Below are 15939 nucleotides of genomic sequence, written 5' to 3' on the forward strand. Positions count from 1 at the left end.
GTGTGTGTGTGTGTGTGTGTGTGTGTGGACCAAGCAGATTTGGTTGATAGTGAATCTGGCAACAAAAGCAAACAACTCGCCCACTTGAAACAAGTTAGAAGAGCAGAATCACAATGGAAAAGTGTTCATTTAGGAAGCAATTGCTCACAGTGAGACTCAAGTTTTCAGGGCCTTTAAAAAGGAGTCACGTTCGATAACACCTGCCCGGAACAATAGGGGCCCATGGGAACAGCTTGTATTTCCACTGGTAACAGGCAGGTGCAGGAACCCCAATAATATCATAACAAGAAAAGCAGGAAACCGTGTTTCTGTTTGTTTGGTTAGTCTTCCCAACTCCAAAACATCTCCTGAGGAAGAGCTACTGGAACCACGTGAGTAAAGATGAAATTTAAAAAGACAAACACACATACATAACCAACCAAAAACACCAACCTCTTGTGTGGAATCTCGCGGCGGACACAATCTTCAGTCAAATCCAAATGATGTAAGAGAGTCCTCTGTAACCCTGTAGAGACAGCAGGAACAATGCAGCGATGAGTCCAAATCACAAAACCATACCTTCTCCAGAGAGCAGCAGTTCAGTCATAGTTGGCCCCGCAACTAAATGAGCATCTTTTTCTCTTTGCTCGTTGGTATTTTCCATTTAAACCTGAGACAGAGGAGCGACTGCACCTGGAGAAAACGTTTAAACTGTTTCACATGTTCATAAAAAACAGGGAAAAAAAAAAGAAAAGGAGAGACGCTGATGTCTGCATCCCTCGTCTGACATTACGTGGGTCTCTGCGGTAACGTTGCATAATGTTTAGCACAACACAACACATTGTATCTGTATTATATAATCCAAACCAAGTCACTAAGTGAGATAAGTCTTAAGCTTTGTGTGAAAGGTGTTGGAATTTTTTTTAAATCCTACAAATACCACATCCAATTTTCCCACATCCTAATTTTAACTCTGAAATCAACACAGACACACTGATGTTAAAATGAGTCCAGCTCGTTTGTTTTGTTTATTTGACATTTTTTTAAAAAGGTCACGTTTCCATTGTGGCTCATTGTTGTAGTTAGATAACTTTACACTAACTTGCTTCTTTACATATAAAGCTGCAAACTAACCTCAGCCAGGCGTCTGAATATACTTGTATGGTGCATTCACAAGGATTCAGACAGACGGGCAGCACCTTCCTCAAAGCACAGGAAAAACAAACAAACCATCTGACAGAAGGATTCTTAATTATTATTGTCTTGTTGTCCTGATTGTCCACGTTTTCTTCTTGTGTGAGGGAGCTACGTAACAACTGGACAACGGCAAAAGGTTTATAAATATCTCAACGTCTCTGCCGGCCTCACTTAAGTTTACCGGCCTGCTCTCATCCACTAACATTAAACATGAAGCATTAAGTCTGACAGATGCAGACACATCTCATCCTGTGATCATATCTGTTTACTAGATGGTGGTTTTAATTGTCTCACTTGTGTGGTATGTCCCCCTTTTCATAATAGCACCAGATAAAATCACAATGTCAAATATAAAAGGAGTTGCTCATAGCGATGAACCCGACTCTGCAGTTCCTTTTCAGTTTTGTTTTAGCGTCTTTCAGCTCATTGTTTTGGTTTCACGTTGCGCATTTTTACTGTTTTTGGTTGACTCTCACCGCTCTCATCAGGTCCTGAAAGCTGTTGGAGGAGTTGGTGGAGACCAATATTGGACTTATGTTTGTCGAATGGCCAGAAAAACTAGTCCAGATGAATAATGCTGTTGCTGTTCACCAAAACAACTTCATACAATGATAATATGTCAATGTTTTGTTTACAACTTGCCCGCAAGTGGTCAAACAATCAATCACTGCTGCTTTAATCTTGTATTTCATGAAAGGCGATCTCCTTTCAAGAGTTACAGTAAGCAGGAGCACTACTACAAGTACTAATCATCACAGTATCAATAAAATCCATGAGGCAAGAAAGCAATCCTTCTTTTAGAACTATGAGAGACTCAATAAAACTCATCAAACATCGTCCTTGTGTCAGCAGCAGGTTAAGGTTACTTCATAGTAATGGCTCACATACGTCAGGCTGTAGATAATTAACTAATGGCCTAACTCTCTTCCCTTTTTGCCCGGCAGCGTTGAGGCTTTTTAAATGGATTTTCATCCAGAAAGAGCAGCACTCAGCTCGGTTAACAGTCAGGTCAATAGTTACAACATTAACAGGATTGCAGAAGAATCCACTAACGGTGCACTAAAGTCGCTGGCTGTGTGAGATTCCACGCTAAATGCTCAAAAGGAACAAATGGAGCTGATAAGATCCATTCATCAAACACAGATAGCTGTATCTCTGAAGGAAGCCAAAAGGTTGAGATAGATGAAGGACATGTGACAGTGACTGTTTCTGTGATAACCTTTGACTGACAATGCAGTTAATTTATCAGTGGACTCCTGTGAGCGATCACAAGAGCGGCCTCAGGGGCAAATTTAGTGCTTCTCACACACAATATATAAACTGTATGTATTTTTTTAAGCTCTGCAGCCAAAAAAAATCCCTCATCTAAAACTTTCTTTCATTATAGTTTAACAAGCCGAAATCGTGAACTGTGACTTTAAGAGACTGTGTTGCCCAGATACGAGAGAAACGTCATCAGACGGCGCCTAACTACCTAAAATATCTTCGGTTAGTTGAGCGGTACATCTGCTGTGAACGGATGCTCGACTCAACTGTGACGTTTGGATTACGTGTGACCTCCGTTTTGATCGTGTAAGATAAAGTAGTAGCCGTACAACCGGGGCTTCATGAGGTTGATGTGTGGGTAATAGACGACGAGTATCAAGCTAACATTAGTTCCATGAAAACACGGATCCAAACTGTTCCAATGGATAAGATGTTTGACTCTTTCTACAAACACAATTTAACTCTGCAACACAGTTGCTAACAAGAGCGGCGCCACTAGACGATAATAGCCTGACCTGACAGATGTCGGGATTCAGGAACGGAAATGGTCATCAATTGATCGTTTTATCCCGTATAGTGGATCACAGTTAACGACAACCAACGCTATCACAGATGACATTCTGTGTTTAAATTCTGGTTCCCGGATGTCGGTCCCTAGCGCCTCCTTCCCTGTGGTCAGGAAAGACGGCGAGCTCGGTCACATCACGGTAAGAATCTATGACTCCGTAAACTTCACCAAAGTCAGGAAACCACTGGGAAATGCTTGAGGGAGGCTAACAACAAGTCCCTTGCTTAAACATTTACTGACTATCCATCCTGTTTAAGTGTTAACTTGTGAAAGACGAGTGCACCAACTCAGTCTACCGCCGGTGTTACACTGTATTCTGCAACGCATTCAGGTAACGTAGAGTTACACGACATCACGTATGCAGAAGATATTTCCACTGTGGCTGCTCCCTCATTAAGAGCAAACGCCATTTTAACTCGCAGCAAAAGGAGAAATGAGGTAGAAAGGATTCAAATTTGATGAAATGCTATCGAACTCCGGCCTCATACACAGCGACAGTCCAAACCCTGACGTCACTCTGCCCAACAGCAGCAGGTGTTAGGGGCAGAAAAAGCCTTCGAGATCTGTCGAAACTCCAACTCTATACTTTGTTTTTATGTAAAAGTGATACTCTGATAAGAAATAATAAAACAATCAAATGAAAAGGGTATAATCAACATTGGCATCAGGTTTATGAACAGAGGAAAAACAAGCAGCGTTTTGCCACAAAAACTCTGGAATAAGCTTGAAATAACACACTGCTCCCACAGACGTTTCACTGGGATTGCTACACTAATAAACAGCATACCAACCATACAGCAGGCCACTAAATCAAAAAGATCTTTCATTGAATTAAACATTCAAACTTTTCCTACTTTGGTAAGATAAAGGAACCTATGAGACCTGATGTTTTACGGCACTCTCACTGTGATCTGGTTGGTTTGTTTGTAAGAGGGTGAAAACAGGTTACAGGTGATCACAACCAGCTTCACACACCTGACTCACCCCCCCCTCCCCTTTTTTTTTCTCACTCTGGAATCTGGTGGAAAACAGGAAGCTCAATTTCACGGATAAGTTGTATGAAATTCGTAACAAACGGGAGATAAGAGCGGGAACATGGCAGCAGTAACTGTAAGTTCTCCTGCTCTTATTAGGCATTTTTTCCAAATACAGAAGTGGATGCACAAATGGGATCTTAAGTGTTACAATCCAGGCCCCTACATGCACTAAACTTGGGAATAACTCTTACTTAAGGCGGCGTTAGATGCTGGTGTTTGGAGCTGAGCTGTTGAACCCTTCCACAGCTGGGGGCAGGCTATTATGTGGGGACTGGGGGGGGAGATGTCTGTAGGTATGTTCACTGCAGCCAGGCCCACCACAAAAGGGTCTTTCTTATAGTATTTAAGGGCTTTGGGAACAAGGGGGGGAGAGATCCGCGGAAGGGAAGTATGGAGGTTGTCAACATTTAAAACATAATATATTTAACATTTGGGAGCTTATCCGTGAGAACTGTGCTTATTTCTTGCCGAGAGGTCGATGAGAAGATTAATGCCACTCTTACTCTCTTCTGTCTTAAAATGTGAAGTTAGAGCCAACAGGCGGTAAAACAGCTGGTCTGGTTCTGTCCAAGGGATCAGCACCTCTAAATCAGTGGTTCCCAACCATTTTCTATCATTTAGTCAACTAAGTGACATATTTTATGGATATTTATATCGTTATATCCAAAACTGTACAATGAACCCAACTAGTGAACTCAGTAACTGCAGGAAGTTTGTGTAAAACGAGTGATCTGGATGAATTTCAAGCAGATTATTTCCTGTTTAGGGAACTTTTTAGACAATTCTTTGTCTGTATTATGTATTTTTAATCATTTCTAACAATCATTTTGACAAATTTGATGTTTTCTTGTTCTATTAGATCATTTACTTTACGTGTACATTTCTTCACAGAAGTGAACCAAATGCTGAGATATAGGCCTACTGTGTTTGGTTTTACTGCTCTAAAGCACACTAATAGACCTTTATGCTTTAGAGGTGCTGGTCCTTGTGGTTTTACTGAGGGGTTTGTTTGCTTGATATATTGATTGATTAATATTTCTTTGCCCGGAGCAGGAATTTCCTGGTGTCCTGGTTCCTCCTTGTTTTCCCTCTTTGATTTTTTGTACACAAGCAAGATATAAATTGTTAAATTAGTGAGCTTTAGAGATGCTTAGAGGCAGATTTTTAGAGCTAGAGTTTGTTTCACAGATCCATCTGGGAAGTCGTCATTTGGGAAACTGATTGGAAAAGGGAAGACGGCAGAACTTCAACCAATCAGATCAACAAACCGCTCAGTCTGGAGAAGAGCGAAAATATTAATAATCAGCTATTTTGAAGATGAATCAATCAATAAAGTAATTTTTCTACCAAAAACAACAAACATTTTAAAGTTTTAGGATCTCTGTAATGTAGTAAATTGAGTATTTTGAGGTTTTTGGACTGTTGGTCGGACATTTAATGAGCATCCACCAATAATATAGAAAATAAATGCACGACAGATCCATCAATTGCAGTCCTACTTCTGCTAGAGGCTAGCTGTTTCCCTTTAACTCCAGTCTTTATGCTAAGCTAAGCTAACCTCCTGTAGCTTCGTATGTAACAGACAGATAAGAGGGTGACTAAGCAAGAAAAGGTCGACTCTATCAAAGCGCTAATATACTGTCTGACGCGTCCTCTATTACTGTCTGCATCTGTTTAACATCAATTCCTCCGACTCGTCTTCTCCTCGCTCTCTGGGCAGTAATGTGAGGCATGTGAGGCCGAGCAGAGGAGCATTGTCATTAAAATAACCAGCTCAGGAGCCACATCCCTCCGGCTAACATACACAACACAGGTGTTAGGAAGCAGCCGGTGCCCAGCTCCATTCGCTCTGTGAAAGGCTAATCACTGTGTAACGCACTGCTTCTGCAACAGCGTTCGACGAGCAATTTGGGAGCGATTTGTGTGAGTAAATACCCAGCAGATACCAAATAAAAACCCTGCAACTGAGAGCTGTGAGTGGCCGATCTGAAAGGTCAACTAATGTTTATCTTAAGTGTGTGTGTGTGTGTGTGTGTGTGTGTGTGTGTGAAACAGTAAAAAACCTAACCATGAGGGAACATCTGTTTCTGGAGTTTACAGAAACACAATACATATTGTAAGTGTAAACTGAGTTATATAAGCGCCCTCTATCTTAAGACTGGAGCTGAATGGGCATTATAGCTGCTGTCTATTCATACAATACAAAACAGACATGACCAACAATGACCTCATCGTTGTGCACGGCAGCCAGTGTGTGTGGTGTGTGTGTGTGTGTGTGTGTTTCGTCTGTGTCACTGGAACATTTTTACAGGACTAGAAAACTGTTGCTGCCTCAGCACCACAGAAACCGCTCAGTGGCAGTCGCAGTGGATTCAGTATCACACGTGTGGGACAATATTTTTCATCACTATTGAATCAAAAACAAAGCGAGCAGTCGGGTTGATGATACTCAATGTCGTGTAAAATGTTTGGAATGTGTAAAAAAAAAAAAATTGTTGAGACATAAAATAAAAGCAATTATTGTTTTTTGAGAATAATGAGCATTGTCTGTTCCCGCTCAGCTGGGCAGCTGTATTACATTTACCGCACATTATTTTAGGAGCCAGCGCTGAGACAGAGGGGCTTTGAAAGCCTTGCCAGGAGCTCTTCAAAGAGAAGAGGCTAAAAAAATTAAAAAAACTCTTCTGGTGCCTGTGCAGCTTCCGCTTTTGGGTTTGGGTGTGAGTTCGGCCAGACACAATGCTGTTTCACCTCCACAGTGAGTCTCATTAAGATGGTTTATGTTCTATAGTATTCAATGTTACTGAACTTAGAGACACAGGACTTGAAGAGAGGACCCTAAAACTCACATATATATATACTGGACTGGAAACAATACTTTACCTAATATGATTAACATACCTTTTTAAATGTATATTTACCTTTTTGTTATTGTTTTTTCTTCAGTTATTATCATATTACATTTACTTTTCCCTTTTTATGTTATGTGTGTTGTGTTGTTCTTGGTTTAAACTCAATAAAAAAGTATTTTAAAAAAGGAAACACAGGACTCCTCCGGATAACGGAAATCATGTTTTGTCCGTAATAATGGCAGGATGACTAAATACTACAATACCCATGAGCCTCGGTTGCTGTTGCCATGGAGGAGAGGCTTGAATCACACTAACACTTTGTTGTTCCAGCGTTTTCAGCTTCTTTAGCTTCCACCTGCCATCAGAAGCACATATAACTAAATCATTTTAACCTCTCATCATTGCCAAAAATGCACCATGGGAATTGTAGTTTACGTTTACTTTGTAGTTTTTACGTGATGTCGTAATTGAGGTCTTTTTGTATGATAAAAGACAGCCCTTGTAAGCAACGCTGGGCTCCTACTGCGGGTAGTACACTAGTTAGCCTGACATGCTCATGGCAGCGGTGTTCGAGGGGAGCGGTCCATTAATGTTGTCAATTTATATTCCAGCAGTGAACTCAAGAGAAACAACTTCCGATGTGCTCTTTAAAATAATTCAGCAACATTACGCCCCCTTTTCGATGATATCACACCACTTAACGTCCAACTCTATCTCGTCAGTCAGCCCCAATAATTCCCTCTGCACACACACACACACACACACACACACAAACCCTTTCCACTTCCACACAAACACACACTTAACACTCGCAGCACACAAGCCATTTACAAAAAGGAAAAGGAAAAACACAAGGTGTGTTTTACTCCCTCAGGCGCACGCTGATTGCACACTCTGCACTAATACAATGATTAGCCACACTCTATCCAATTTCCTCTTGTGTATAAGTGTGTGTGTGTGTGTTTACGTGCATGCATATGTGTGTGTGTGTGTATGTGTGTGTGTGTAAACCACAGACCGCACACACAGCGCACAGAGATGACATCACCTTGCAGTGATTAGCCTGTTAGCTCAACGTTAAACACAACAGATGGCTGCAGCTGCATCACTCAGCGAGGTTGGGTTTGTTCATTCTTATTAACGGCGCTTTTAAGAAGAATAAAACACCAGATATAGAATCAAAAGAGGACGAAGAGATTTAAAAAAAACGGACTCTTTAAAGTCTTCCTCGTTCAGATGTGGTGAAGTCATTATTGACGTCTTCCTTCGTGATAAAAGACAGGTGTATTAAGTGCTCTTTAATGCGGACAGGAGGGTAATTTCTGTGGATTGGATGCAAGCCAAGCCTCTTCCAGACATGTTGACAGACATAATGAGCACAGGGGTTTCTCACAAACACACACACACACACACACACACTGCCCTGTATATGTGCTGCAGCCTTTGCTGATGTTCTCCAAATTGTGTTATCATGTCTAAAAGAGAGGCATCATCTTTCCTGTCTAGCCTCCAGAACCTGCGGTGATAAAGATTCCCGCCCGGTGTCACAGGCTATTGGCTCCCAGGAATCTAATGGCCGCGCCGTAACAAGGCCATAACGAGGCCGTAACAGCCCTTTTTAATGCGCCCAACCGTCCCGAGAAGAGGATAAGATCACTTAAGTGTTTACATGATCAGTGAAAGTGCACAACCTCCATTAAATCTGTCTGAATTGAGCCACGTGAACACTAAAGAAGGTACACTTTTTGTGGAATCTAGCGAGCAAGGTATCTTTTGTGTTGCTCACAGCATTAAAAAGTGTAGAAAGTAGTTCCAGTAAAGACCATTGATCAATACTGTGGTTATATTCCATTGGAGGGAAGTAATTCGGGTTTCATTTAACGTCTTCTGTCCTCAAAATAAATAATAAATGTTAAATTCTTACTGCCCAACAACTGAAATTGGTTAATACACCAATCTAATCCACAGGATTGGTTTCAACCGTGATCCTGACCTAATCAGGTGGATCAATAATCAATTGTAGCAGCTAGGGCTGCACAATATGGTAAAAAAAAACATCATATAGTCATTATTTTGATAGATATGAGTCACGATTAGTGTGTGAATGATAATTTTTTCATCATAAATTGACAAAAAAAACTATTAAAATCCTAATAATGTGACATTTGTTGGGGGTTTGTACCAAACAAGCACTACAGTACTTCGTTATAATGCAGTTTTTCTATCTCCTTGGCGGTGGTAATAATTAATAACAACCTGAATATGCTTCACCTCTCTAAAAAAAACTCTCCTGTATACTGTTATCACCAGTACTGATCCCCATAGGATCGATCCACACCTGCCTTTACGTCCACACAACCTCTCCAGTGTGAATTTTACACAAGAATGATGGATGGAGGTCAGAGGTCGCTATTTAAAAGTGGTACCCTGCTCTGGATGATCTCTGGGGCAATAGGGGTTGTCAGAGGGAAGTCACGACATTGGTGGAAGGACAGAAGAAGGAGGATGAGGATGAAGGGGGGGGAAGAGGCGAATCCAGACGCCTGCCCCTGGTAAGATGGATCACAGATGTCTGACCCCCGGGGCCGCTCCAGTTAATTGTGAAACAAACAACAAAAAAAACGTACCTTCACTCTCAAACTTGTTTTCCTTTATGCTCTCTGTCTCTCCACACACACTCTATTATTACTTCCCTCTATGATTCACTTCTCTTGTGCCTTTTGTTTACTCTCTCAGATGGCAAATACCACTTGGCTGTTGAGAGCCGGCCCCAAATGACAACAGCAAACAAAGAAATGCCTCATTACCGCAAAAAAAAAAAAAAAGAAGAGCCAAGCATGCATGTTTTCTAAAAGGCTTTGAACGAGTGAAAGCAAAGGTCAAATCAAACAGAGACAGTTGGAAACACTAGCACTCACTTTTACTTGCTTAAACTATGATTTTTTGATGCTTTTCTGGCATGAAATAGATTTAATTTAGACAGAGGTGAGTTGACTCCGAGATGAACCCCCCCCAAGTGAAACTGTGCCGGTGTTTATTTAACCGGAGCCATGTCAGTGCTGATCATACCTGAGATTGAATCAAACAGGATGCATCTGTTGACGAGCCTGTGGCTGGGAAAACTAGCCTGGGCAAATTCCAGTGAAATTCAATTAAGCCCGTTCATATCAGCTTGGTATAAATGGAGCTTGGGAAGCTTCGGGGTGTGTTGTTTGATCTCGTTTAAAAGTCACAGCCTGACGAGGTCGTTTTTGTGGTACAAAATCTCTAAAGTTTACCTTTAAAATAATGGGAAAAAATACCTTAAAAACAGGCACATTTCTTTACTAAAGCTTGTGTCTGTGTGGTCCCACAGGTGCTGTAACATTATCCCATCCCTATCTAGTGAAGTATTCACCCTCACTTGGAGAGTCATCACCCTACAAATCAATTCACAGCTGCACAGATCATTACGCCGACCTCTGCCCAGTAACCAACCCATAACCCCCATAAACTTTACCCTAAAACCAAAAAGCAAAAACATAACAGAAAATGTGTAAGGAAAGGAATAAACTGTGTGTTTGTAAGGTGGAAACGTTAGCATGTCCAGAAGTAACTGAGTTTTACCTCCAGTGCCAATGAGCATTTCATTAACTAACCAGTTAGAAATGAGAAACCTGCTTTTGTCAACTTCATAGACCTATTTTCTTAAAACTTACTTTAAATAATTCATGTAGTAAATCACTGGGTGAAGGGAAACTCAACTACCGGGAGCAGGATTAGGTCAAAACCAGTAACCTGCCTTATATATTCAGCATGAGTCACCTCTATTAAAAACTACATCTGCAGAGGCGGGAAGCTGTGAGACACAGAGAAGAGCGTTACAGCCGTTGCTCGCTGTGCTCTGGCTACCAGGGTACGGTGGTGATAATGACCGGTGACAGTCTGCCAGCCCCAAAACCGAAATAGGGTTTCCATGGTGCAAGTGAAACCAGGATCCAAACACAGGGAATCAGACCTCTGGTTGTGAACAAGGACTCAGATCAGCTGGGGGATTTCTCAGTGAAAGTGAAAGGACTTTACTATTATGACAAGGCTGATCAGGGGATTTCTTTATTAATGAAACTAACCTGAAATTCACAGACATTTCCCGCTAAATGACGTTGGTCTGTTGATTAATTTTAGAGTGAAGAAATACAGACACGTAACTAAAACCTGGACTGAGAGATGATGATTTTAGGCAATCAATTAAACTTTTAAGTCATTTATCAAACTCTTGATATGCTACTTTTAGCGTTTTAAATGTGACAATTTGCTGCTTTTTCTCAGTCTTATAATGTAACTTGAACAGCACTTGGCTTGGCTTCGAAAACGTAACATTTTTCACTAAATTCTGACTTTTTATTAAAGGAACAGTTCGATATTTTGTGAAATACACTCTAAATATGAAGCAGGCGGATAGCTTAGCTTAGCATAGAGATGGAAGTGGGATAAAACGGCTACCCTGGCTCTGCTGATAAAACGTTTTGGTACAGATTTTGTGTAAAACCGAAGCTAAGCTAATCGCCTGCTTGCTGTAGCTTCCTAATCAGCATACAGATATAAGAGTAATATCTTATAGTATATCCCCTCAATTTCAAACTATTAATTTAACCTTAAAAAATGAACAATTTGATAATAAAAAGAACAGTTACAACCCTTTTTTGAATCATAAATCCATAGACTCCATCTCTTTGTAGTCATTGTGTCCTTTCTCTGAAACATGAAAGCACATTATAACTTTCAGCGGGGACACAAACAACAATGCACAATCCGCTGTGATCTCGTTCGCGGCTTTAAAAGACTCTTTTCCACGACCTAAGCCAAAACTGAACATATGATACTGGTCTTATCGCCCATTTACACACACAGACCGCCTATTGTGGCCAGGTCGTAACCTTTTTCATCATTAGCATACAGCTGCGAGTGACTCCGGCTTCAATCAATAATCAAACATGTCTGATAAGTTAAATTGAAAAAAAAAAAAAAGGGAGAAAAACAGCAGACGTAACGCTGTCTAACAGACATAAACTGAAGTGAACGTTAGAGTTTAACAAGCCTGCAGTTGCTCAGGGACTAGATAAAGTGCTGGAGGCCATGCAGCTGCAAAACCCTCCGTCCGTCTGCCGCGAATTCCCCTGAGACTGACCCCCAACTCACCAACAAAGGAACAAAACCCGCTGCAGATTCTTTCTCCTCATTTCACCCGACAGGAGGGTTCAGGCCTCCTCCCCTCTCTATCTCCCCCTCTCTGCCCTCCACAAGTCATTCACTTCTTTGGATGTCTCTTTCTCTCTACGTTTCCATACAAGCTTTACAGTCGGCCTCCAACTGACAGAGGGGACAAGTGTTCGGGGCGAGGGCTTTTGTTATTTTGAGGACCCCACCCTGGTTTTTTTTCCCAGAAAACGGCTCGCTGGAGGCAAATGTACCCCCAGGAGAGGGGCTCATCCCTGGGTAGTCACAGGAGGAGGGAGGGGACCTGAGGACGGTTAGAAAACAACAAAAAAAGAGCGACCAAGAATAGCACCGGGGGGGAAACGAGAGAGTTGGGTGATTAGCTTCACGTTGCCTAATCTAATCAGTGTGCATGACTGGCCCATAGTGTAGCATGGAGGTGAGGAGGTGGGGGAGATACGAAGAGAGTAAAAAAGTTTCGTGAAGTATCATTCAGAGAGGTTGGGGGGAGCTAAAAGTGACAGACAGGAGGACGCATGGGAAAAGGTCATTGTGTAAAGGCTGCTGGACGCTGTTTGATGTCTTGGTTTGCTTCTCTGACAGGTTGTAAAACAATAATTCACTGCAGGTGCCACGAAAAGCCCTCAAAAAAACAAAAACAAACTAGTAGATGCACATAAATAAAGAGGTTGACAAGGGCTGGGCAATTAATGCAAAAAGCTACTAAAAAACCAACATTATGACTCCTTAATTTCAGTCGTGTGGGTATAAATTCACTCCTTAATAGTCGCCCACCCCTGAGTACAATCTAACTATGGACCAAATTTAGTTAGAGTTTCTTTTTTTCATCATTTTAATCAGAGCCGTAACTCATGATTTTTATGTTTCTTGTCAAATGCAAAAATGTAATAAACCGCCCACTGTGAGAACAGATTGAACATAATGTTTAAATCAATCTTTAGTGGCATAAATGTGACATATAATTGAATTCAAAAAGCTGTTAGTAGTAGGTAGTAGGAACATTTAGACATTTGATCTTCAAATTCAAAAAAATGAACAATGAATAAGCCCAAAATACACTGTCCAGGTGCAGTTTCTCTATCGGCTAACTATACTAATGTTTACGGTTAATCACAACACTAAAACCTCTCCGAAGTAGTATTAATAATGTGTGTAAGCATTTTGGATCATAACAATGTGGAGAAACGTGAGGATGTTTGTCTGACTTTGTAAGAAAGATTTTAAATACTGGTTTAGCATCACATTAACGTTTACAACTGACACGAAATCAGTTCTTACAATGCAGTTTGGGACACGGCTGGCTACAGTCAAATGAATCCAAGTGAATTACATTAGTTTAATTAGTTCAAACTTGAATTTTATTTTTAAAAAGTGACCCTAAAACAGACAGCAATGGGAAAAATGTCAGAGAACAAAGCTTCTCAGATGTCTTTCTCTTTTGTCTGTACGTCCAGACAGTGACACAGACTTTTCCAGGACCAGTTTAACAATCCATCTTTCTGGATCTTTCCAGCCTTTCTGTAAAATGAAAATTAAACAAAGAAACAAAACTGGGACAAACGGCTGCTTTTAATTCATTTTAGAAGCTTGGAACAGAAAACCTTATAACGTAATGTGACCCAGTTTGAGATTTGTCTGAATTTTTAAGACTTGTCTTCCTCGCATTACGTCAATTTTACAGCCAAATAAACAAGTTGTGTTTTTAAAAAAAACCTCAGTGATGTCTTGGTTTTCGTTAGACCACTTCCTGTTTTATTGACCGCACTCGTTGAGAACCAGAAGAATAGCGTGGGGGTTAAATTAATGATGTTGGTGGGAAAATGAATGTTGTAACTCAAGAGTTACAAGCGCAAACAGCTACAGTAGTCTGAGGAAATACAATGCAAATAAACCTTGTTATCAGGACCATCTTACACTGGAGCATCAACAGCAGGGCTTCGCTGAAAACAAACTGTATTTCCAGATGTAAGTCCCAGCCGGCCGGAGTCGTGCTGGCTTTAACCTCTCGACACAGGAGCAGCCGTTCATTTAGCAAATTTCACAGTCTGGACACGGTGACACTACGATGCCGGGTTTGGTTTCAAGCACACACAGATAGTGCCCGGGTCTGATTTCTATCAGCGGGACCCATGCTTATTTAGGAACCGAATGCGTAAGAGAAGATGAAGCTGTAGTGCTCATTCCAGGAGAAATGTACCAGACCAATCCCATAAACTTGCAAGCCAGCATCCTGGATTAATGACAAAAGGAGCATCAAAGCCGAGGAAAAAGGCACGAAAAGGCAGATGATGTAGTTCTGCGCGGACCGGTTGGCAGTTTTGTTTTGCATTAAAAGAATCATCTGCACCAAAAGGAGGCTGGTACTATTTTTTTTTTCCATGCTTTGAAAGTTTACCATTCTGTTTAGAGGAAGAAGAAAAAAACATAAAAGAGGTTTTCCAAAGCATCTGCACTGCCTGGCTGCCAAATAGAGAGAGAAACTCATGTATTTTTTGCTTTTCTTGTGGCCTAAAACGGAGGAAAGGAGCGTTCCTGCAGGGTCGTAATGAATGAATTTAATGGGCCAAACACAGAGCCCTGAGGGACCACGTGCACTGGCACACACGCTGAAACCACTGGCAATCCCTTGACCGATTCCAACCGACCGCCATCTTTTAAGGCAGCGATGACCTAAGCGTCATTAAAAACATCTGAAGAAAAAATAAAAAAAAGAGAGAAATTACTAAGAAATGGTCTCAAGCTAATTACAGAATATATAGACCGAGACCACACAGCCGGGGAGGTTGCAACGGCTGCAACTTCTACAGCAGCTGGTTATTAAAAGTGACAACAATACAACAATTTTAGCACGTTCAATTCACGGTAACAAAATGACAAGACGCTAATACTTGACACGTGTAGTGGGGGGAAAGAAAAGACAAGTTTCCTACCACAATGAATCAGAGCCTGAGGTTTTGGAACGAAAACACGACATCTCTTATGAACTGTTAAAACTTTACAGAAAAGAACATAAAAAAGATACAAAGTAGCAAAATACATGATAGTGTTCCGCACATTTGGTTACATTGTGTTCCGAAAGACGTCAAATATAAGAAGCCTCCCCCGAGAGACACACACACACACACACATAAACACTGGTTTACAGGTGGGACCAGTTCTCAGGTTTACTGTTGAAACACAACACGAAAAACAAGGCGAGAATCTGTGTCGCACTTTGTCTCACGGCCAGCGACAGACTTTCTCTTGAAGTCACAATAAGCAGAGCAACCTTAGACCTTCAGGTGTCAGGTGTTTGGGGTTAATGATGCTTTTTAAAAAAGAGCTTTCATGGGAAATTAAACTTTGTTGTAGAGGTGAGATAATTGACAGAAAGTTAGTTTGAATCATACGTAGCTCCAGTTTCTCAGTTGTGAGGATCTGTTGCCTTTATTTGTCTTATTTTGATGGTAAATACTTATTTTGATGAGCTTTAGAGAGATTATGTGGACACATTTCACCATTTTATAGATCGACGTTTTATAGATCAAATGAGGGTTTTAATCTTTCACATGTGTGTCTTTTCCATCTTGAATAAAACCTTTACAGGGCAACAATGCACATGGTACAACTAAACAGACTGATAAAAAACAAAGGAAATTGTGTTTTTAAGTTGGATTTAGGGATGCAGATATTGATTATTTCCATCAGGGCTGTAAACTTTGGTCGATTAATCTATCGATAAACATTAATCAGTAACTGTTTTTAGAGATTTAAGGCATTCTTGAGTAAACAAATGTGCAATTTGCTGCTTTGTCGTGTCTCAACATTGTAGTAAACTGATTGA

At 40.9% G+C, this 15939-nt stretch overlaps 1 protein-coding gene across 2 annotated transcripts in view; it reads right to left on the minus strand.

The window, feature by feature from the left end:
• The window catches only part of lhfpl2a (LHFPL tetraspan subfamily member 2a), a 39725-nt gene that overhangs the window by 22696 nt on the left and 1090 nt on the right, over positions 1 to 15939 (minus strand). For both annotated transcript variants that reach the window (XM_051412878.1, XM_051412876.1), the window contains exon 2: positions 433 to 505. The gene's annotated coding sequence lies outside the window, so the exon portion shown is untranslated. The remainder of the gene's footprint in view (positions 1 to 432; positions 506 to 15939) is intronic.

The sequence above is a fragment of the Dicentrarchus labrax genome, unplaced genomic scaffold, assembly GCF_905237075.1.
Source record: "Dicentrarchus labrax unplaced genomic scaffold, dlabrax2021, whole genome shotgun sequence".
Taxonomy (NCBI): domain Eukaryota; kingdom Metazoa; phylum Chordata; class Actinopteri; family Moronidae; genus Dicentrarchus; species Dicentrarchus labrax.